The sequence below is a fragment of the Globicephala melas genome, chromosome 12 (genome assembly GCF_963455315.2).
Source record: "Globicephala melas chromosome 12, mGloMel1.2, whole genome shotgun sequence".
Classification (NCBI taxonomy): Eukaryota; Metazoa; Chordata; class Mammalia; order Artiodactyla; family Delphinidae; genus Globicephala; species Globicephala melas.
Genome location: NC_083325.1, coordinates 84,564,668 through 84,589,354, shown reverse-complemented (window position 1 = coordinate 84,589,354; position 24,687 = coordinate 84,564,668). Strand labels below are relative to the sequence as shown.

Below are 24,687 nucleotides of genomic sequence, written 5' to 3'. Positions count from 1 at the left end.
TTCTTCTAGCTTGGACATCTCTCATCTGTACCCTGGAGTGTGGAGGGTTAATATCTCACGAAGCCACAAAACAGCCACCCCCGGGGTGTGCTGACTCTTCCAGATCTTTCCCTCCCCAGAAGAGGCCCTTCCAAAACCCCATGGGGTGTGGGATCCCACAGAGTTGTTTTCCTGACCTTCAGCTTTCTTTCCCGTTGGCCAAAACTCCCCATACACAAATAGTTGTATCTTAAGAATAGAACAAAATTCTTGTCCTCAGCTTGACATACTAAACTACTGGCAGAGATGTATTCTCGGGACAGCTTTTTAAAGTCTGTCTGCAAACAGCACCAAGATTAAACACGTCTCCGGAGCCTGAGTGGGGATGGCGCGTCTTGACAGGAGCAGTCCTGCAGGCCAGGAGGATCACAGCCCAGGCTGCACACACGTCAGGAGGTCTAGACAATGGCCCTTCTAATTCTGGAAATGCAGGCGATCAGCAAAGCCAGCAAATGGGACGATGGCAGATCCATCTATTGTGGACACAACTGAGTAAGTGAGATATATTTATGAATTCAAGACGGCTTAGTCATTCTGTAAAGTCAGAATTTAAAATCCCAACCAGAAATAGTCATATAATCTCTCCTTTTAAGTTACAGGGTTTTATATAATGGATACGAATGAAGTATATTTCACAAAGTGAGAAGCGCTTCTGCGCATTTAATTAGCAAATGGCGACACTTGGTCGTTGAATAGACACGGAGAGATAACGTCTACTTTTGGATTTCTGTGTTCCGAGGTCGCTGTTGTGTTTTCCTGTTGCTGTGTTCATTAGAATTTAGGAATGCTTCTATCTTGGCCTGACATCACTTCCAGATGTATCATGGGTGTGATTTTAAAATGCTTAAGGAGGAGAACGGCTTTCCTGCCCACACTTGTGCTCATGGTGACAGCACATATGTTAACTCTTTCCAGTTTTAGATGAGAGTAGGTGAACCTGATACTTATTGCTGGCCATAGTCTGTGGATTTTTTTTAGCAATTGATCTAAGAAATATCTTCTTAGAGTTGCACGATGCTTCTGCAGGTAGAAACAGTAACAGCCTATGATTTTATACCCAAAGGGAATTTTTACATGAAAAAAATCACTATTGTGAATGTAGAATGGAATATTATGCAGGCAATAAAATGAGGTTTATAAAAGGAGGTATGTCCATTTATATTTTAAGTGCTAAGAAAAAATTTTATGTATAACAATAGGAAAAATGCAAAATATTCTATACATATACACAGTTGAGATTATATTACATTGTGTATGAAGAATTGTATAATTTTTATATCAAATTATATATATATATGTATATTTCTATCTAACTACACATATAGATTATGTCTAGTGGGAAGATCAGGATTACTTTTACTTTCAAATATGTTTAAAAGTAAATTTATATGATATAAATATGTTCTTATAGTTTCTGAATTTTTATAAGGACATCTTATTTTTTAAGCAAAAAATGACATTTCAAATGAAATATATTTATCTCTGCCATCCCATTATCAATAAAGGAACAAAGTGAAATTGCCTGGTCCTCTAATTCTGAGGATACTTTGGCTTTTCAGTTTTTCCAAATAACAGTCCACAGGGAACAGAGGAGAGAGCTGTTTCCCAAGAGGCTTAGGAAATGCTTTCTTCCCCATGAAGTATGACTTTTAAAATTAAGTTACAAAATACCGGGGAAACAAAGTGCCGGGGGGACAATGGAAGTTTCCATGACTGTGAATTGTTTTCTTTTCCACATTCTACTATATTTTAGAATATTAAAAGCACCCCCCCCCCATAAATGAATTGATGTTGAAAAGTGAAAGGCTCAGGCAATTCAACATACAACCAATACTGATAGGCACCACTCAGGACCTCTGCACCTGGTATAGTGAAGGTGCCAGGATGCAAAAGTGGGGAGCCACTTCCAAGGGCCTATTTGCTGCATAGCACCATTTCCGCCTATGATTTTTTTCAAAATCATTATTATTTACTTTAAAAGGTAGACGTTGTCCGCTAAGGATCTGAACAAATTAACTAGTTGCACATACGTGCACATCTGGGCTTAACAAGTCAAGCTCCTCCCTCTGGCTTTTCCTGGCTCCCAGATAACAACACAAATCAAACTAACTTCAAGTCCATGACCTGCGTGTGTTCTTTTGTTTTGCTTCTCACCCTTGGGGAAGTGCCATGGATGCAAAACACATGGTAAAAAGTACCCCAAATAGGTCCCTGCAAAATCTGACCCACCACTCCCTTGCGCCCGGGCTGTGATGGCTAAGGTTGCCATCCTGCCCTCATCTCTCTGCATCTGTTTTAATTCTCCATCAGCTGGAAGGAAGAAAATTAGTACAGGAAGAGGGAACAATGAACACACTGTAATTTTTACAATACACCAGCAGTAGTATTGTGACAAACAGCTCACAGTGTAATTCAGCATCTCCGAACACTCAAGTACAGTGGAGAACATGACCGGTACTTGAAGAGCTAACAAATGACTTAGAGCACCTGTGGCCTTGAGCACCTTAGGTTCTCAATACTGATGTACTGAATGAACAAGCAAATGAAAGAATGAATGTGTGAATGAATGAAAGCAGATAGTACTTGAGAAAAATCCAGGGAATTTTTTCTGATACATTTTTTCACAAAGTTCTTTATATATCTGTTGGGAAGTTTTGTATTTTGTTTTTAATCAAATACCTTTTATTTCAAACCATGAGTCATAAAGCAACCTCAAATGGACCACTGAAAACCATACAGCCATAGGGTCTTAAATCAGGAGAAACCCTTTAAAAATCAAAGTACACTTCCCCAAATGTATTCTATTAAATAAAGCATTTATAAGGTTCTTAGAAGTTTCCCAATTTAAATGCAAGTGAGCGCCTGAGAAACAAAAGTATTCTGCTAACGTACCCATCTTTCACATATCTTTTTTCCAGTGCAACACAGCCCAGTTCAATATAGCATTTAGAATGAAAGTTATGATAATGTATTAAAAATGTAGAATAAATGAGGAATTTGTGGTACTTTACATTCTTCCTTTTTAAAGTAGTGAAAATTAAATAGCAAGAGCTAAAGCAAACTGTGTAGCAAGCAAGCTGTCAAGGAGGTGATCTTCAAGCAGGTTCGGAGCACAGTTTTGAGTATCATTTAAAGTTCTGAAATATAAACTCTCCCCGTTAAATTGTTTAAATTTAGGAAGAAACTAGATGCAGTACTAGAATAAAATAGAACAACAACAAAATGAATGAAAAAGCTCTTTCATATAAACTGAAAAGAGCTTTTTAAAAACATTTGAAGTTCAGGTACTTGTTAACTTCATCTAAAACAAGATAAATATTTAAGTGCACTTCCTCAAAGCAAGCCTATTCAAGGACACCAAAAGTCAAGAAAATACTTGCTTTGTTTAGATAAAAAACTTATTTGAATGCTGTCTTCCTCAACTATTGCCACATTGAAACAGCCTTACACATATTTTACAGTATAGTTTTCCAGAAAACACCTTAAATTATGTTAAAATATAAACTCACAGATCAGAGGTAGACTAGCTCCTGCAGCGGCACCAATAACATTTCAAAGACCCCAAATTTCCTACATCATCATAGAGCATGACAAACTCACTGAGGTATTAAAGTTCATGCTGATCCCAACTACATGTGGGAAAAAGTAGATTCTACCCTAACTCAGAAATCATTATATAAAGTTTTCTCTCTTTTAAAAGTATGTTACTTTCATTATAAAAATAATACCCACTGATGTAAAAAACTTCTTGAAAATGCAAACAGAGAAAGAAAGAAGAAAAATCTCCTTTGGTACTTTGGGCCTTTCTTTTTAAAACCACATTGGGATCACACTCTATATAATTTTGTAATTAGTTTATCTTTTAATTTAACATTATATCTTTAGCAAACCCTATGACATTCAATGTTCTTTAAGGACACAGACTACAATATATTTAAACTGTTCTCCTACTCTTGGTTAGCTAGGTGTTTACCAATCTTTGCAGAAAATAAATACATTATATTAAGTGATAATGGGAAATTTTATGTTATACTATTAAAAAAAAAAAGATAGACAATGCTTTCCGTTTAAAAAAACAACGAATACAAAAGGAAAGAACAAACCCAAAATAACAGTGGCTCGACAAAGAGGCGTTTAGTGCCTCTCCAAGACAGCTGTCCTCCTTGAGTCAGCTCACAATACCAGAATATTTTGTTCTCAAGGCACTTTCGTGCCAACGTGTACTTCTGCCACGGGGGAGCAGAGAAGAGCAGGTTCAGAGTTGGGCCCCAGTAAGTAAGAACTGACATCTATCACCTCTCTCCTCAAGCCCATGCTAAACTTCCAGGAAGCAGAGCTCAATGCCTCTGACCAGTCATTGGGAGAACGAGACACGAGTAAAAATTTTTCATGCCTAACACGCGGATCTTCTAGAACCTTACAGGAATCAACATCACCTCGCCATACCTGTAGAGATTCTGGGATCTCCCTTTCCCTCCTGATAACACACCTCCTCTGCCCTGGCATGCTCTCAGCTACATGACTGCTCAAATATTCCAAACAGTGGCCCAAGCCAGGCTTTATTGTATTGTACTTTCAACCCTGATTAATAAATTAATAGGTCAAGTCTTAGAGACAAGGAGCCAGTTAATCAGTTAGGTTTTATCTTGGTTGCATACAGCAATGGATGTTTAGGAGGAGGTACCATAATATAACAGAATTCAAAGCCTAGCTCTACATCACAATCAGGTGATGGAGTTGGAAAGTGTGTCCCTCGATCAGGTAGAAATGGAACCAAGGTCATCTTACACTATAAAACGGAGACATTTATTGCTTCCCTCTCAAGCATCCTTCTCATCCCTATGATTCCCCTACACAATATTCTCTCTGGACCATAGAGTTCCTCAAGGAGTGATAATAATAATATGCCTACTCACAATAATAGCAAACACTTATATAGTAACATTCTTAAATGCCAGGCACTGTTCCAAGTATATTACATGCATTATTCCTTTACTCTTCACATCAGTGCTTTGAGGTAAGCAATGTTGTTTGCCCCATTACAGATGAGGAAACTGAGGTATAGGGAAATAAAAGAGCTTGCCCTAAATCACACCACTACTCAGTACTGGAGACAAAATTCAGACCACAGCAGTTTGGCTCCAGAGACCCTGGTCTCTTTCACTGTACACTTGCATTGTGTCAGGATGATTTAGGTTGGTTTTTGAGAGCTCTCAAGACAAGCATGAAAGGGTCATCATTTCCATTTACAGATGGAGATCTACTTCAAGGTCACCCCTCGTGAGCATCAAAACAGAGATCTGAACCTGGCATTGAACACAACTCCACAGCCAAGTGTGTTTCCACTCTGTCAAACTGCTGGTTGCTTTACTGTCCTAAGACCTACAGACCAAGTTCTTTTATCCAATTGTACTTTTGCCAGGAAGAACAATTTGTTTATCCACACACAGCCTCTCTTTCCATTTTATTGTACTCCCCATCCTTCTTATTTTTTTTTAATTGAAGCATAGTTGGTTTACAATGTTTCAGGTGTACAGAAAAAGTGATTCAGTGATATATATATATATATATATATATATATCTTTTTTAGGTTCTTTTCTGTTATAGGTTATTACAAGATAATGAATATAGTTCCCTGTGCTATACAGTAGGTCCTGGTTGTTTATCTGTTTTATATAGAGTAGTGTGTACCTGTTAAACCCAAATTCCCAATTTATCCCTCCCCAACTTTTCCCCTTTGGTAACCATAAGTTTGTTTTCTATGTCTGTGAATCCATTTCTGTTTTGTAAATAAGTTCATTTGTATCATTTTTTTGGATTCCACATATAAGTGGTATCATATGATATTTGTCTTCCTCTTTCTAATTTATTTCACTAGTATGATAATCTCTAGGCCCATCCATGTTGCTGCAAATGGCATTATTTCATTCTTTTTTATGGCTGACTAACATTCCATTTTGTACATATATATACACCCCATATCTTCTTTATCCATTCATCTGCCAATGGACATTTAGATTGCTTCCATGTCTTGGCTATTTTTAAGTAGTGCTGCTATGAACGTTGGGGTGAATTAGAGTTTTCATCTTTTCCAGATATATATCCCAGGAGTGGGATTGCTGGATCATATGGTAACTCTATTTTTAGTTCTTTAAGGAATCTCCATAAAGAAATTGGTGGCTGCACCAATTTATATTCCCACCAACAGTGCAGGAGGGCTCCCTTTTCTCCACACCCTCTCCAGAATTTATTATTTGTAGTCTTTTTGACAATGGCCATTCTGGCTGGTGTGATGTAATACCTCATTGTAGTTTTAATTTGCATTTCTCTAATCATTAGTGATGTTGAGCATCCTTTCATGTTCCTGTTGGCCATCTGTATGTCTTCTTTGGAGAAATGTCTATTTAGATCTTCTGCCCATTTTTTGACTGGTTTGTTTGTTTTTTTTGATATTGAGCTGTATAAGCTGTTTGTAAATTTTGAAAATTAAGCCCTTGTTGGTCGCATCACTTGCAAATATTTCCTTCCATTTTGTAAGTTGTCTTTTCATTTTGTTTATGGTTTCCTTTGCTGTGCAAAAGCTTTTCAGTTTAATTAGGTCCCATTTGTTCCCTGACTTCAGGCTATACTACAAAGCTACAGTAATCAAAACAGTATGGTACTGGCACAAAAACAGACACATAGATCAATGAGACAGGACAGAAAACCCAGAAATAAACCCATACACTTATTGTCAATTAATCTACAAAAAAGTAGGCAAGAATATACAATGGAGAAAAGTTAGTCTCTTCAACAAGTGGTGCTGGTAAAACTGGAGAGTTCCATGTAAAAGAATAAAATTAGAACATTCTCTAACACCATGCACAAAAATAAACTCAAAAAGGATTAAAGATCTAAATGTAAGACCAGGTAACTATAAAACTCCTAGAGGAAAACATAGGCAGAACATTCTTAGACATAAGTCACAACAATATTTTTTTTGGATTCATTTCCTGGAATAATGGAAACAAAGCAAAAGTAAAAATTAATAATAATAAACAAATGGGTCCCCAGCCCTCTTATAAAGAACTTGCAACTCCCAGGCAATCACTTCCTTTGGTCATGCCAATGTTGCTTTTTGCCTTTGACCTTGCTTTGAAGACTTCTTGGTCTATGCTGGAGTTTCACCATTCCTCAGGGGAGCTATTTAATTCAGATCATCTCCCCTAAAGAAAACTGAAAGCTGGCCCTCGGGCTTCCTGTCACTAATTGGAGTCTATGCTCACTCTGTGGGGGCTATCCTGCCCTTGAGGTTTCCTGGCAGACTTACACCTGAGCCCAGAACAATGAAGCCTCCCTTTTCTCAGGTGGGATCCACTTTTGGTTTCACCTGAGAGGAACCTCGGATTCCTCCTCTCTCAGGCCTGGACAGAGGAACAGCACAAAAGACAGCCTCCCTAGGACAGAAGGTCACAGGATGACTGCAATGACCTGGTTGATGTAGGACTTTGATAAGCTTCTCATTCACAGGTTGACTTTCAACCCAAGTTTTACCTAGTATGTCCTTTTCTTCATAGCAATGTGGAGCTACTGCCATCACTGGCAAATCAGCTTTTGATGAAATATGCAGGATAGTTAGAAGCTAAGCAGCATAATTGAATTCACAACTACTTGACACAGGACTATAATTTAATGGGAGCATTATAATTTACTAAATACCATTACTGTGGGATCAGATCCTATTACTCAAAAAATAGAAAAGCTGTATGCAGCAGTTTTTCTTTACTATTCATAGGAGTTTATTACTGGGTGCCTACCTCTAGAGTAGAATGGATATTATCTTTTTAGCTTCCATATTCAAGTATCCTAAAAATAAGTCAAATTTGAGTCCCTCCAAATTTAGTACCTCCAAAATCCAGTTGGTGCCTCCAGTCTGAAGTCCAATTTCTCAATGTCTCCTTTAGCACATCACATTCACCACATAGATGGCAGCTCCAAAAGAGCTTCTATTTTTCTAAACCAATAAACAATAAGAGTTATGTATTGAGGTCCAAATATGTACCAATGGTACAGGGCTGGATGCATTATATATACATGGAGGGGCAAGAAGGAGTGAAGGGTTGGGTGTGTGTGTTCAATAGTCCTACAGGAACAATAGTCCTACAAGAAAGGTATATTACATCTGTTTTAGAGATGAGGAAAACTGGACTTCAGAGAAGTGCAAGGTCATCCAGTTAAGCTGGGCAGTGGAGCAAAGCCTGGGGCCAAATTCTCTCTGACACTGGGACTACCTGTTCTGCCTTAGTCTACTCGTGCTGACACAGCAAAATACCATAAACTAGGGAACTTAAACAACAGACGTTTTCCTCACAGATCTGAAGGCTGAGGACTCCAGGATTTAGCTGCTGGCAGATTCGGTGTCTGGCGAGGGCCCTCTTCCTGATATCAGAGGGTCACCTTCTTGCTGTGCTCTCACCTGGTGAAGAGGAAGCTCTGGTGCCTTTTCCTCTCCTCCTAAGGGCACCAATCCAACCACAGTGCTCTATCTGGATGGCCTCATCGAAATATAATTACCTCCTAATACCATCGCATTAGGGAGCAGGGCTTCAACATATGAATTTGGGGGGAAAACAAACTTTCAGTCCATAACCTGTTTCTGTGGGGTTTCCCCAATCCCAGTGTAGACAAACAGCTAGCGTTTCTCAAAATGCTGCTTGAACCCACCCTAATGGGTGACTTCTTGCCGACATCACTGCTTAGTGGCCAAAGTGGAGGAGGTTCATGAAGAAAAATGAGAGCCAAAAGCACCCGAGCATCTCGTCCCTCTAACCACCCAGAGAGGTATGAGCTTCTGCTTCCTCTGTTCCAAGGAAAGAGTTCTAAGGTATCTATCGGGGAGCCACTTACTATGAGAAGTAACTATTTTGAGTCAACGTCCCCATCTGTTAATATTTACACAGTGATGTACTCAGAACAGAACTAATGAGATTTTGTATTTTGCAATTATGAGCATTCTAAATACCTGCTCCTGTTTCTGTGACAAACTTAGCATGATTTCCACGGGAATCTGCTTCAGAGGCAGATTTAGAAGAGATACTCTTTTCTTTTTTGACTGTTATCAAGCTTTCCCACAACTTGCTTCTCCTTCTTTTCCTGACAGGCCTCAGCCTTGAAAAACTGCAGGCCATATACTTGGGGGCAAAGGTAGCATATTTTGAATAGTGCTAATCTCGGAACAGTCACAGCTCGACTAACATACTGTGTGTCCAAGGCAACGTGGGAAAATACACGTAACCCAAGCCTTCTCAGGCCACCTCAACTTGGTATGAAAAATGAAGTCAAGAAGAAGAAAAATGGGGTGACATTATCAGTGAAATGTATATTGCTCAGGCAATAAAATTTGTGTTGCTTCTCCTCCACAAAGCAGGAATTATATCCCCTGTAAAATGTTCTCTGTTGTTTCTGGAAGACTTGAGAAGGTCCTCTATGAGGTTTTAAACAAGTCCCATGGTTCACATCAATTAACCATTATCACCTTCCTCTCTGGTACCAAGCAGCCTTCACGATAAAGCTGCTGAACCTGCCCAGGAAACTGAATGGAGCAGCACATCACCGCCCTGGGGTCACCAGGTCCCAAAGTCCCTCCCAGCCAAGACCCAGGCAGCAGGTACAACAGAAACTACTCAGAAGGGGGCAATTTAGAAATCTTCATGTACAGCATCAGGACACAGCGTTTCCCAGGAGTAGCAGACACCATTCCCCCTACAGCCAGGAAAGTGTCCACATTTGCTGTCCAGTATTTTCCTCTCCAAATGCCATCCTCCCAGCATCCACAGATACCCCCTACTTGCCGCCCTGTTCACACCACTGATCTCTGCAGCACATCACAAAACACATACACGCACCAGGCCCTCATGCCCATGTCCTGCTTGCCTTTCAACTCACAGAGCAGCCAATGTGGCTTGTCTTTCAGGAACCACCCTTGCAGGTCTGTTGGTCTCCGCTCCATTTCCACCAGCCTCATCATTGGACACCCAGGCCTGGTGCTGTCCCACTGACCCTGCCAATAAGCTCTGAGCCAGATGCCATCCCTTGGGTCCTGCACCAGGACTGGGAGGACAGCCATCCCCACCTCGTCACACTTGGTCAGACAGCCTCCAGAGGCAGGTGGCCCTGACTTCAGGGTCTTCTTACTCCACATAGCTCAGGAAGGCCCATGAGGTGTAACAGGGTAGAATTTCCCACACAGGCAACACGCTTCTCTCTTGCTAAGCTTCTGCTTTTCCAAGATCATGGTGGAAAGTCTGGGTAGCATGCACTGGGGCGGGGAGAAGGAGACCGGCACAACGAGCAAAGGTAAATTACAAGGACAGGTGCAATGCGGTAGAAATGAAGATGAAGGGTAGAGGCAAAATGTATAAACTTGACTTAAATCCTGGTCCTGCTAATGACTCCCCATGCATCAGCAGCCCGGTTGCTATACTTTTATGTCCTCAGTTTCTCCATCCACGGCATGATGTGCTGGCCCCAGATGACTCTCAGACTCCATATAACTCTGGCAGTCTAGGACCTTGAACCCCAAGATAAAGCCTTTAGAATAACAGAGATAAAATGAAGTCATGATAGGGAGTGGGGGGTACAGATAATCTCATTTTTCAGCAACCAGATATTATGAAGGATGTTAATGTTAAACGGTTAATGATGAACACAACTGGCTACATGTAAAAGACACAGGGCCAGGGGAGGGGAGGGTCCAGATAAGACTTTAATCTTTTTCTCACATTTTTTCTTTTAATTTTTTAAAATTTTTATTGGAGTATAGTGGATTTACAGCGTTGTGTTAGTTTCTGCTGTACAGCAAAGTGATTCAGTTATACATATACGTATATCCACTCTTTTTTAGATTCTTTTCCCATATAGGTCATTACAGAGTATTGAGTAGAGTCCCCTGTGCTATACAGTAGGTCCTTATTAGTTATCTATTTTATATATTGGAATGTGTATACTCGAATCCAGATAAAGACTCTAGTATAAATAGCAACGGAGTGTGTGAAAAAAATGTCATTTCAACTCAACAGAGAATGATTCTTTAACCAGCAAATGATGTCAGACAAGTTCTTTGGCAAGTGGGAGAGGAATGTGGGATCCTCAGCCCCCTTCTTACATCAAAATGTTTCCAACAGGATCACAGATTTCAAGAAAAAAAAGAGAAATAAGACATGTAACTGCTATTTTATAACCTTTAGGCAGAGAAGGAGTTTCTAAATAAGCCTGAATAATAAATACACATAAAGGGAAAATCATATAATCAATTTCAAATACAGGTTTTATGCATATAAATATGTTTATACAGCAGGATAAAGCAACAAACATTCGAGGACAAATTGCAAATGAGACAGAGTGTGCTGAAGGCATATGTTAACAGTCAAAGAGCTAAAGTCTGCACCTCACCCAGGACTAGGTTCCAGGCAGACAGATGCAGGACTTGCTCACCGCATATTTTCTGTGAAAGGTGCCCCCTGCAGTTCTCCAATGGATAATCCTGGAGAAAAAAAAATTTTTTTTTCTTCTCAGGAAACAATGTATGTGAAAAATGTTTGGTGAGAAAGATGAGGCTTCTCGCTCTCCAGACAAGGTCGGAACAGGCAACAGTGAAGGGATGGAGCAAGTGTGCTGTGCGTGGGAAGTGAAGAGGAATTTCAGAGACAGAGTGAAGGAAAGAGGCATGAAGTGGCTGAGGAGAGAGGGGTGAGCAATGTGGCGGAGTGCCTGCGACCAAAGAAGACTTGATCTTAATGGAGGAAAAGCCCCCATACTGAGGCTAGCAAGAGATTGCTGAGAAGAGGGAAGTGTAACACCAGATTTTCAATTACTTCCTAGGCTCTAGGGCGAGGAGCTGACGCTCTAATATAACCTCCTCCTCACTCTTTCCAACATTCAGAAGAGTTTGCTGCGTCCCATCACTGAGTCAGTGGTGCTCTGAGAGCCCAAAGGTTGAGAGTGGTTTCCACCTATATGCAAAGTGCAGAAAAAAAAACCAGGATAGGGCTGATGGCGCAGTGGTTGAGAGTCCACCTGCCGATGCAGGGGACATGGGTTCGTGCCCCAGTCCAGGAAGATCCCACATGCCGCGGAGCGGCTAGGCCCATGAGCCATGGCCACTGAGCCTGCGTGTCCAGAGCCTGTGCTCCGCAACAGGAGAGGCCACAACAGTGAGAGGCCCACATACCGCAAAAAAAAAAAAAAAATCAAGGGAACAGAATAAAGAGCCCAGAAATGAATCCACACTTATCAAACTAGCCAAGATACAGAAGCAACCTAAGTGCCCATCAATAGAAGACTGAATAAAAAAGAAGTGATATATATATATATATATATATATGAATATTACTCAGTTATAATAAAGAATGAAATCTTGACAATTGCAACAACATGGATGGACCCAGAGGGTATTATGCTACGTGAAATAAGTCAGACAGAGAAAGAGAAATACTGTATGATTTCACTTATATGTGGAATCTAAAAAAAAAAAAAAAAATGAACAAACATAACAAAACAGAGTCACAGATACATAGAACAAAGAGGTGGTTGCCAGAGGCGGGGGGAGGGAGAGAGAAATAGGTGAGGGAGGTTAAGCGGTATAGATTTTCAGTTACAAAATAAATGAGTCACGGGTATGAGATATACAGTGAAGGGAATATAGTCAATAGTTATGTAATATCTTTGTATGGTGACAGATGGTAATTAGACTTATCATGGTGATCTTTTTGAAATATAGAAATGTCGAATTACTACATTGTATATCTGGAACTACCACAGTGTTGTAGGTCAATTATACTTCAAAAACAAACACACACCCAAAAAAAGAAAAGAGATCAGATTTGGTTACCAGGGGTGGGGGGCTGGGTGGAGGGGGACTTGGAGGAAGGGGGTCAAAGACTTCCAGTTATAAAATACATAAGTACCAGGGATGTGATGTACAACATGATCAATGTAATGAACACTGCTGCACCTTATATATAAAAGCTATGAAGAGAGTAAACCCTAAGAGCTCTCATCACAAAGAAAAAATATTTTGTTTTCTATTTCTTTGATATTTATATGTGATGACAGATGTTCACTAAACTTTCTATGGTAATCATTTTTTTACAAATTAAAGCAAATATATTCTTATCTAACATAACTGTCAAAAGGCAGGTATGTTTTGTGAAGAGTTTGCATCTCCACCAGCCAAAGTGGAAAGACTTTGTAATATATGGGGCATTAAGTGGAAACTTCAGGAGGATAAGACGTTAGTAGTGGGACTAAACTAACCCCATACTAAACTCTGCTTGTTTTCACCTTAAGAAAAGCTTAAAAACAAGCCTCAGGGGATTTTGCATCCAGGAAAAAGGAGTAGACATACTTTTCCCTATTTCTTCTCTAAGCACAACTAAAACCTTGAACTTTACATATAAAAAACAAAATAAGAGAACTCTTTAAAGTGAAGAAAAGAAAGCAAACCATCTAGGGACATTGGGCCACAAAGCCTGAGATCTTAAGGAGCTCCCTGAGTTTTCATGTTTCTTTGCAAATATCCCAGAGTCAGAGCTGAAGAAGTCAGCAACAGAGAAATGCCAGCAGGTGCAGACAGAAAGAGACCCCCAAATACACTAATGATGAAAAATCTGAAAGAGAAATTAAGGAAACACTCCCATTTATCATTGCAACAAAAAGAATAAAATACCTAGGAATAAACCTACCTAAGGAGACAAAATATCTGTATGCACAAAACTATAAGACACTGATGAAAGAAATTAAAGATGATACAAACAGATGGAGAGATATACCATGTTCTTGGATTGGAAGAATCAACATTGTGAAAATGACTATACTACCCAAAGCAATCTACAGCTTCAGTGTGATGTCTATCAAATTACCGATGGCATTTTTCACAGAACTAGAACAAAAAAATTCACAATTTATATGGAAACACAAAAGACCCTGAACAGCCAAAGCAATCTTGAGAAAGAAAAGTGGAGCTGGGGGAATCAGGCGCCCAGACTTCAGACTATACTACAAAGCTGCAGTAATCAAGACAGTATGGTACTGGCACAAAAAACAGAAATATAGATCAATGGAACAGGATAGAAAGCCCAGAGATAAACACACGTACATATAGTCACCTTATATTTGACAAAGGAGGCAAGAATATACAATGGAGAAAAGACAGTCTCTTCAATAAGTGGGGCTGGGAAAACTGGACAGCTACATGTAAAAGAATGAAATGAGAATACTCCCTAACACCATACACAAAAATAAACTCAAAATGGATTAAAGAACTAAATGTAAGGCCAGACACTATAAAACTCTTAGAGGAAAATATAGGTAGAATCCTCTATGACATAAATCACAGCAAGATCCTTTTGGACCCACCTCCTAGAGAAATGGAAATGAAAACAAAAATAAACAAATGGGACCTTAAAAGCTTCTGCACAACAAAGGAAAACATAAACAAGACAAAAAGACAACCCTCAGAATGGGAGAAAGTATTTTGTGAATGAAGCAACTGACAAAGGATTAATCTCCAAAATTTACAAGCAGCTCATGAAGCTCAATATCAAAACAACAAACAACCCAATCCAAAAATGAGCAGAAGACCTAAATAGACACTTCTCCAAAGAAGATATACAGATTGCCAACAAACACATGAAAGGATGCTCAACATCACTAATCATTAGAGAAATGCAAATCAAAGCTACAATGAGGTATCACCTCACACCAGTCAGAATGGCCATCATCAAAAAATCTACAAACAAAAAATGCTGGAGAGGGTGTGGAGAAAAGGGAACCCTCTTGCACTGTTGGTGGGAATGTAAATTCATAAGACCACTATGGAAAACAGTATGGTGGTTCCTTAAAAAACTAAAAACAGGGCTTCCCTGGTGGTGCAGTTGTTGAGAGTCTGCCTGCTGATGCAGGGGACACGGGTTCGTGCCCCGGTCTAGGAAGATACCACATGCCACAGAGAGGCTAGGCCCGTGATCCATGGCCACTGAGCCTGCGCGTCCAGAGCCTGTGCTCTGCAACGGGAGAGGCCACAACAGTGAGAGGCCAGCGTACCGTAAAAAACAAACAAACAAACAAAACACCTAAATATAGAACTACCAGATGACCCAGCAATCCCACTACTGTGCATATACCCTGAGAAAACCATAATTCAAAAAGAGTTATGTACCACAATGTTCATTGTAGCTCTATTTACAATAGCCAGGACATGGAAGCAATCTAGGTGTCCATTGACAGATGAATGGGTAAAGATTATGTGGCACATATATACAATGGAATATTACTCAACCATAAAAAGAAATGAAATTGAGTTATTTGTAGTGAGGTGGATGGACCTGTCTGTCTGGCAGAGTTTAACATACAGAGTGAAGTAAGTCAGAAAGAGAGAAACAAAATACCGTATGCTAGCACATATATAGAGAATCTAAAAAAAAAAAAAAAAAAGAATGGGTCTGATGAACCTAGGGGCAGGACAGGAATAAAGATGCAGATGTAGAGAATGGACTTAAGGACACGGGGAGGGGGCAGGGTAAGCTGGGACGAAGTGAGAGAGTGGCATGGACATATATGCACTACCAAATGTAAAATAGTTAGCTAGTGGGAAGCAGCTGCATAGCGCAGGGAGATCAGCTCAGTGTTTTGTGACCACCTAGAGAGGTGGGGTAGGGAGGGTGGGAGGGAGACACAAGAGGGAGGAGATAGGGGGATGTATGTATATGTACAGCTGATTCACTTTGTTATAAAGCAGAAACAAACACACCATTGTAAAGCAATTATATTCCAATAAAGATGTTAAAAAAAAAAGAGAACAAGACCCCTCAAAAGTCTGCTATCTCTAGTAAGAGGTCCAGGAAAGAGATAGTCTAGAAAGACAGAAAACTTTTACATATTGCCTGCTCTATTCCAGCCAAATACCACAGAAATAATTGTGGTATCACACCCACTCATGTCAGCAAAAAAAACAGCTGGGAGACTGAGACCTCCACCCTTGCCTGGCTGTAATCAGGCACCCACAAGTCCTTCCTGAGGTAGGATTGGAAAGGAAAAGAGAGAGCCAAGACTCTCATCCCACCAGCCCTTGTATCCGAGGCTCTGTATCTGTGGATTCAACCAATTTGAGATCATGTAGTATGGTAGTATTTATTGAAAAAAAGCCAGTCTATAAATGGACATATGCAGTTAAAATACATGTTGTTCAAGGGTCAATTGTATATGACAATTCTGGAAAAGAGAAAACTACGAAGACAAGAAGACTGATAGTTGTTGGTAAGGGTGTGAGAGAATGGATAGGCACAGCTCAGAGGGCTTTTAGGGCAGTGAAAATACTCTGTATAATATTGAAATGATGTATACATGTCCTTATGCATTTGTCTAACTATAGAACGTACAACACCAAGATGAACATTACAGTAAACCCCGGACTTTGGGTGATTATGATGCATCAGGTAGGTTCATCATTGGTAAAAAACTGTACCAGTCTGGTGAGTGTTGTTGATAATGGGGGAGACTATACATTGTGGTAACAGTGGATATATGGGAAACTTCTGCACCTTTCTCTAAATTTTGTTGTGAATCCAAAACTGCTCTAAAAAATAGTCTTTTAAACAAATGAAATGAGAAGTTTTCTCTTTCTACTTAACTTCAAGATTTCCTGTGGCTACAGAAATCAAGACTGTGTGGTATTGGTGGAGCCACAGATAAATGGAACACAATACAGAACCCAGAAATAGCCTCACAGTTGATTTTTGAGAAAGATGCCAAAGCAAGTCAATGAAGGAAGGATAGCCTTTCCAGCAAATGGTATGGAACAATTCAACAACCATATATTTAAAAAAAAAAAAAAAAGAACCGAGAACTAAACTTCACATCTTACACAAAAATAACTCAAAGCAGATCACGGAATTAAATGTAAAATGTAAAACAATAAAAATTTTAGAGAAAAACATAGGAGAAAATCTTCAGAATCTCAGGGTAGGCAAAGAGTTCTTAGACTTGTCTCCAAAAATATAATCTATAAAAGAAGAAACTGATAATTTTGACTTGATTGTAATTAAAAACTTTTGCTCTGCAAAAGACTGTTAAAAAATGAAAAGACAAACTACAGAGAGGGATAAAATATTTGAAAATCACATAGTCAACAAAGGACTGCTTTCTAGAATGTATAAACAAATCTCAAAAGTCAACAGTAAAGAAATAAACAATCTAATTAGAAGATGTATAAAAGACATAAAAAGACATCTCACTGTAGAAGATATACAGATGGCAAATAAAAACATGCAAAGCTATTCAACATTATTATCTGTTCATGAAGTGCAGGATAAAACCACTCATCAGAATGGCTAGAACTTTTTAAAAAATGACAACATCAATACTGGCATGGATGTGGAGAAACTGGATCATTCATATGTTGCTGATAGTAATGGAAAATGGTATACCCACTCTGGAAAAGTCTGGAAGTTTCTTAAAAAACTAAACATGCGGGCTTCCCTGGTGGCGCAGTGGTTGAGAGTCCACCTGCCGATGCAGGGGACACGGGTTCGTGCCCCGGTCCGGGAAGATCCCACATGCCGCGGAGCAGCTAGGTCCGCGAGCCATGGCCATTGAGCCTGCGCATCCGGGGCCTGTGCTTTGCAACGGGAGAGGCCACAACAGTGAGAGGCCCATGTACCGCAAAAAAAAAAATATACAAAAATAGAAAACTAAGCATGCAACTACCATATACCCAGCAATTGCATTCCCAGGCATTAATCCCAGAAAAAAAAAATGAAAACTTAAGTTCACTTAAAACTTGTACACAAATGTTCATAACAGCTCTATTTGTAATAGCCCAAATCTGGAAACAATCCAGATACTCTTCAATGGGTTAAATAAACTGTGGCACATCCTCACCATGAAATACAACTCAACAGTAAAAAAGAACAAACTGTGAACAGATGTCTCAACCTAGATACATCTCCAGAAAGTTATGCTAAGTGAAAAAAGCAAATTCCAAAAAGTTATTTACTGTATGATTTCATTTACACAACATTTTGAAATGACAAAACTATATAAATGAAGGACAGATTAGCAGTTGTCTGGGGTAAGAAAGGGGGCATGGTTGAGAGTGAAGTGGGTGTTCCATGAAAGGCCACACAACATGGTGATGGAATGGTCTATATTCTACTGTACTGATATTAATATTATGATTGTGATACTGTACTGTGGTTTTGCAAGATGCTACCTTTGGGAGAAACTGGGTATAGAACACATGAAATCCCTTTGTACTGTTTCTTGTTGCAAGTCAAGCTACAATTATTACAAAATAAAAAAGTTTAATTAAAAAAATAAATTGGAAATAAAATTTAAGGAACATTTGGAATAAATTTAAATAAAAGATTAAAGAAATGAAATACAGAACTAGCTTGCATTATATAAAACTCTAGTAAATATCATACCTGAATATACAAAGATATATGCATGCATATACAATGTCACTAAATAAAATATATCATATGGTTGCAGTCAAAAAAAGAAACAGCAAGTCTCAAAATGATACCAAATGATACCAACTAACTTAACGGCATGCAAAAACAAAAATCGATCACTCTTAAACACACATTCAAACACTAAACAACATGACATTTACAATATACAGCCTCTATTAAAAATTTACCAGGCTTGCAAAAAAGCATAATTTTTTCCATAACCAAAAGAAAAAAAAAAGAGAGACAAACACCGACATGACAGATATGAATGAACTAGCAGACTAACAATTTAAAAAGCTAATATTATTTTATTCCAAGTGCTCGCAAAGATAGAGGAAAGCATGACTGTGATGAGAAGGGAAATGACTTAAGATGAAAAAATAAAAAAGGACCCAAATGAGACTTTCAGAAATAAAAAAATTGTAAATAAAAATAAAAGCACAGGATTAATAGCAGATTAGATGCTGCATAAGAAAAGATAACTGAGTTTTATTTTAAAATAGCAGTAGAAACTATCCACAATAAATGATGATGTAAGCAGAGCAGCAGCAGGAGAGGAAAGAAAAAGAACAGAAAATATTTTTGTAGAAATATAGACAGAGACTTTTTTTTAAATCAAATTGCATGACAACTATAAATCTACAGATCCTAAAAGCTTAACAAAGCCGCCCAAAATAAATGAAAAGGGACAGCACTCAAAGTCAGAATTTTCTGAAAATTAGCCATAAGAGAAAATCTTTAAAAAGCAAGATAAGGGCTTCCCTGGTGGCGCAGTGGTTGAGAGTCCGCCTGCCGATGCAGGGGACACGGGTTCGTGCCCCGGTCCGGGAGGATCCCACATGCCGCGGAGCGGCTGGGCCCGTGAGCCATGGCCGCTGAGCCTGCGCGTCCGGAGCCTGTGCTCCGCAGCGGGAGAGGCCACAACAGTTGAGAGGCCCGCGTACTGCAAGAAAAAAAAGTAAAAGGGGAAAAAAAATGGAAATGCAAACACTAATCAAAAGAAATATGGAGTTGCTATGTTAACATCAAACTAGCATTTCAAAATAAAGATTATTACAAGAGATAGATCGGGACATACTATAATAATAAGTAGCCTACAGAAATATGTGTAAACACGTATTAAATATGTTCAATGTGCATGGAAAAAACCTTATAGAACTGGAAGGAGAAATAGACAAATTCATAATTATAGTTGGAGATTTCAGCAACTCCTCAGTAATTGGTAGAGCAATTAAATGAAAATCAATAAGCATATAGAAGAACTGATCAAAACTACCAACCAAACTAACCTAATTGCTATTCACAGACCATTCCATCCAACAACGTGCCCTTGAAGGGCTTATGGAAAAGATAAGCCCTTAAAAGATAGATCATACGATGAGCGATAAAGTAAGTCTTGATGATTTTAGAGAATTGAAATCATACAAAATAACTTCTCTGACCACCATGGAATTAAACTAGAAATCAGTAACAGATATCTGGAATATCCTCAAATATTTGGAAATCATATTACACTCTTACAAATAACCCAGGCATCCAAGAAGAAATTAGAGAGAAATTAGGAAATACTTTGAACTGAATGAAAATTCAAAACCAACATATTAAAATTTCTGGATTGTAGCTTACTGCTAAAGCAATGCTTAATGAAACCTTTATAGCATTAAACGTTTATATGAGAAAAGAAGAATGGTCTTAAGGAAAATAAATGATCTCATTTTCTACCTCAAGGAACTATAAGATGAAGAGCAAATTTAACTGAAATAGTAAGAGCAAAGAATTTTTTTAAAGCAGAAATCAATAAAATTGAAAAAAGAGTCAATAAGGAAAATCAGTGAAACTAAAAACTGGTTTATAAATATATCAATAAAATTGATAAATCTCTAGTCAGACTGGTTGGAAAATAGAGAGAATGCATCAAATACCTGTATCACAAAAAAAGAAAGAGGAGATTTCACTACAGAACCTCTAGATATGAAAAATAAGGAGAAAATATTGTAAATAACTTCATTAAAATAAATTCAATGACTTAGATGAAATGGGAAAATTTCATGAAAAGGCAAATTATCAACACCAAAAAAAGAAGAAACAGAGTATTTGATATTTGTAAATCCCTCTAATTGAAGTCCTATATTCAAATTGTAGATGAAATTGGATTTACAGTTGAAAAACTTTACCACAAACAAAACTCCAGGCTGAGACGGTTTGTTCATGAATTCTACCAAACATATAAGGAAAAAATACCAATTCTACACAAACTCTTACACAACATGAAAAAACGAAAGAGCACATTGCAACTCATTTTATGAGGCCAGCATTACTAAAATTGGACAAAGGCATTATAAAAACCTGTACACCAATATCCCTCATAAATATAGATGCAAAAAGAAAGACGTTCCTTCTATGCAACTTTCCAAAGCTTTCCTAGAATTAATCACTTCTTCTTAGTTTCATTTACAGCTTTCTGTCATTTATTATAAACTGCTGTTCATACATGTGCCTTTGTCAAAGAATTTCAGGCCAGTTGCCCAGCTCTTGCATTTAGTATTACCTGGTAAACAGACCTGTCATTGTCTTGATGCAAACCCAAAAGTGTTTGTTAGGTTTCTCTGACAGTGAGATGTTTCCTGTAAATGCAGGCTGGTTTCAGCTTAGATTTATGAAGTGAGCCAGGCCACGGGGGTGGCCACCACTTTGTGCATCCTGATAGATGAATTAACTGTAACAGTGTGTAAGTATGTAGGCCTTTTTCCTTGTGCTTTTCATCTTCCCTCTGGGTGTCACATTTGCTTTCCAAGCAGGAGGCAGGAAGAAAACAGAAGTGGAAAACAATCAGGGTAGCATTGTATCAGGAAAGCAAAAGCTTTTCCAGAACTCTCAGCTTATATCTCACTGGCCAGAACCCCATCACATGCTTCGCTAGCAGAAAAAGAGCCCGGGTGAGCGTTTCCATCTGCAAACATCACCCCCGCCCCCAGCAAAGAAAACTGAGGTTCAGTCGACAAGGCAGAAGAGAGAATGAGTGTTGGGAGACTCAATAGCCCTGTCTGTCACAGTTGTTCATTTCTGGGTTTTATACCCTTGTCCTCAGATAATATCCAAACTATTTCTACTTTTCACCTGTTCATTTATTTGATATATCAAATACAATGAGCTAAGAAAGATAAGTTAAAGGTAATAGAAATACCTATCCTATTGTGTTTATCTGTTTCTTTTCTTAAAATTTATTTATTGAGGTATAGTTGATTTACAATGTTATACAAGTTTCAGGTGTACGACACAATTCACAATTTTTAAAGATTACACTCCATTTATAAAATATTGGCTATGTTCTCTGTGCTGTATAATATATCCTTGTAACTGTTTTATTTTATACAGGGAGTTTGGATCTCTTAATCGCATACGCCTACCCTGCCCCTCCCTCCTTCCGTCTCCCCACTAGTAACCACTGGTTTACTCCCCATATCGGTGAGTCTGTTTCTTTTCTTAATATTCACTAGCTTGTTGTATTCTCAGATTCCACATATAAACGATATTATACAGTATTTGTCTTTCTCTGTTTGACTTATTTCACTAAGCGTAATATCCTCCTGGAGGGTCCCTCCATGTTGCTGCAAAAGGCAAAATTTCATTCTTGTTATGGCTGTAGTCCATTGTGTGCCTATATATGTCACATCTTCTTCATCCATTCATCTTTTTTTTTGACTCCAATCTTTATTTTATATTTTATTTTTTAACTGAAGTATAGTTAGTTTACAATATTGTGTTAGTTTCAGGTGATCCAGTTTTATATATATATACATATATATTATATATATATACTATATACATATTATATATATATATACACATACATATATATATATTATTCTTTTATTCTTCTCCCTTATAGGTTATTACAAGATATTAAATATAGTTTCGCATACAATACAGTAAATCTTTGTTGTTTATCTATTTTATATATGGTAGTGTGTATCTGTTAACGCCATATTCCTAATTTATCGCTCCCATCCCCTTCCCCTTCTGGTAACCATAAATTAGTTTCCTGTGTCTGTGAGTCTGTTTCTGTCTTATAAATAAGTTCATTTGTGTTATTTTTTAGATTTCACTTCTAAGTAATATTACATCGTATTTGTCTTTGTTTCTTGCGTATTTCCTGTTTCAATGCGGGTTTTTTTCACTCTCGGTGGATTAGCGTCCAGGATAGATCCTCACTGTGGATTGCTATCTTTATCGTTACACAGTGGTTTTCTTTAATAGTTTTTGCGTTTTGTTAAAACTTGCTAGACATTAGTTGTACAGCTCTGCCTCATTTTTATTTTATGCCTTGGTACCTCACCACCTCTTCTATTAAAGTTATCCTTTCTATGTCTCTTTGTTTGGATATATTCCTTAAATATCACCCTCTCCTCTTCTCACGCAAACTCAGTGTTTTGTTAGTTTATCATTAAAATATTTGATAAAATTTGCATTCTGTTTTCTAATCACACGTCCCGCAGTTGTTCAACTTTGTATCCCCTTTCAACCAGTTCAATGCTGCCAACAGGCTTTTCCCTCTTTCTCCCCCTCCCCTACTTCCCTCCCCCTTCTTCCCTTTCTCTCCTTCTTCCTCTCCCTCCTCCCTTTCCTCCTCCTCTAGCTTCATCTTAGAACCCTAGTCATCTGTTTGCCCACAGCTTATTCTCTCATATGTCTGTTTTTTGTTTTGTTTTGTTTTGTTTTTGTTTTAAGGACTACTGGTGTCTATATACCTTGAGTTCTTGGGTGCTTGAGAAGAACTGTCTTGACTTTGTACTTGAGTAGCAGCTAAGTTGCATATAAACATCTTGAGTCACACTTTCATCACTAAGAACTCTGTAAACATTGCTCCTCTAACTTTCACGTTTGCATGCTATGAAAATGCCCGGGGTCACCTTGCCTTTTCCCCCGTAGAGAGAACTTGATTTTTCCCTGTGTGCCACAGAATTATCTCCATTCACTTTAGCAAATCACGTTAGAGTGGTTTTATTCTAAATTTGCTTTTCCTGGAACGTGGTGTACTCTCTCAAGCTCTGTATTTCAATCTTTTTCTTTCTTTAATTTTCACAAATTTTAAAACTCACTTAAAATGTTTGTCTTACATTTTCTCCCTTCTCTTTTCCAGGTGCAGTTATGATTATATGACCTGTCTTCACTACCAGTGATTCCTTCTAGAACCCTTTGTAATTTGTTTCTTTTCTGTTTCATCTTGGTCATTCTCTCAAATGGACTTTTTACATCCCAGATGTGTCTTTAGCCATATATAGGTTTTTGTTTCTGTAATAAGAGTCTTGTTTCCATAATAATTTTGATTTTCTCAGTTTTCTAATCTCTACTCTGAGCCCCTGTAGGTCTCCTTGGAGTTTTACTCTAAGAAAGGTCATTTTTTCATTAACACCTTTGACTCCGTGGAGAACCAGTTGTTTATACTTTTTTTTCGCTGTGCGGCATCATTTTTTTCTGGTGTGTGTTCTCTACGAGACTTTTACTTTTCATGTTCTAACTTTCCATTTCTGGTTGGAGTCAATCTGCAAAGGTCGTACCTTATTTGATGACAAGTGTTCAGTGAATCACGTATTTGCAGGAGAATGTTGGAGGTGGCAGAGGATTAAGCTTGAGCAGCTGGAGGTCTGAACTGTGAGGTTGTTTCAGCTTTCTTCTCCTGAGCCCTCCAAGACCAGTGGGCAGCATTTCCCACCTGCCCTTCTACACAGTCACCGGCTTCTTTCAAAGGCGCGATCACTGTAAAGTTCCTCATTCACTTCTAACTCCCCTCCCATTTCTTCAAAACACACAGGGAGGTAGAAGTCTCCCAAATGCCATCAAGCCATACAAATCTTGTCCATCGGAGTTTTCTACCTGCTTTGGAGAATTCATCCCTCCATCCACAGTGCTCCTGGTTTGTGGAGCTGGATTACCTCCCGCAGGGTCCTTCTTTGTCCTGAATCTGACTCAGTCATTGGTACTTACATCCTTAAAGAGTATTTAGTGCTGCGGGGAAACGTTTGGGGGCAAAACAGCAAATGATTAAAAGGATGCAAAAAATCACTGAATTAGAAATGGACAGAAATTATCAAAATAGTAATGATGGTTATTATTTCTGAATAGCAGAACTATGAATGTCTGTCATGTTTTATATTTT

General features: G+C 38.5%; 1 long non-coding RNA gene across 1 annotated transcript; it reads left to right on the top strand.

The window, feature by feature from the left end:
- The first annotated feature begins 234 nt into the window (after positions 1–234).
- LOC115846116 (uncharacterized) lies at positions 235–24,401 on the top strand. The gene is made up of 3 exons (XR_004036784.2): positions 235–531; positions 21,906–21,995; positions 23,671–24,401. It is a non-coding gene; the product is annotated as an uncharacterized lncRNA (long non-coding RNA).
- The last annotated feature ends 286 nt before the right edge of the window (positions 24,402–24,687 follow it).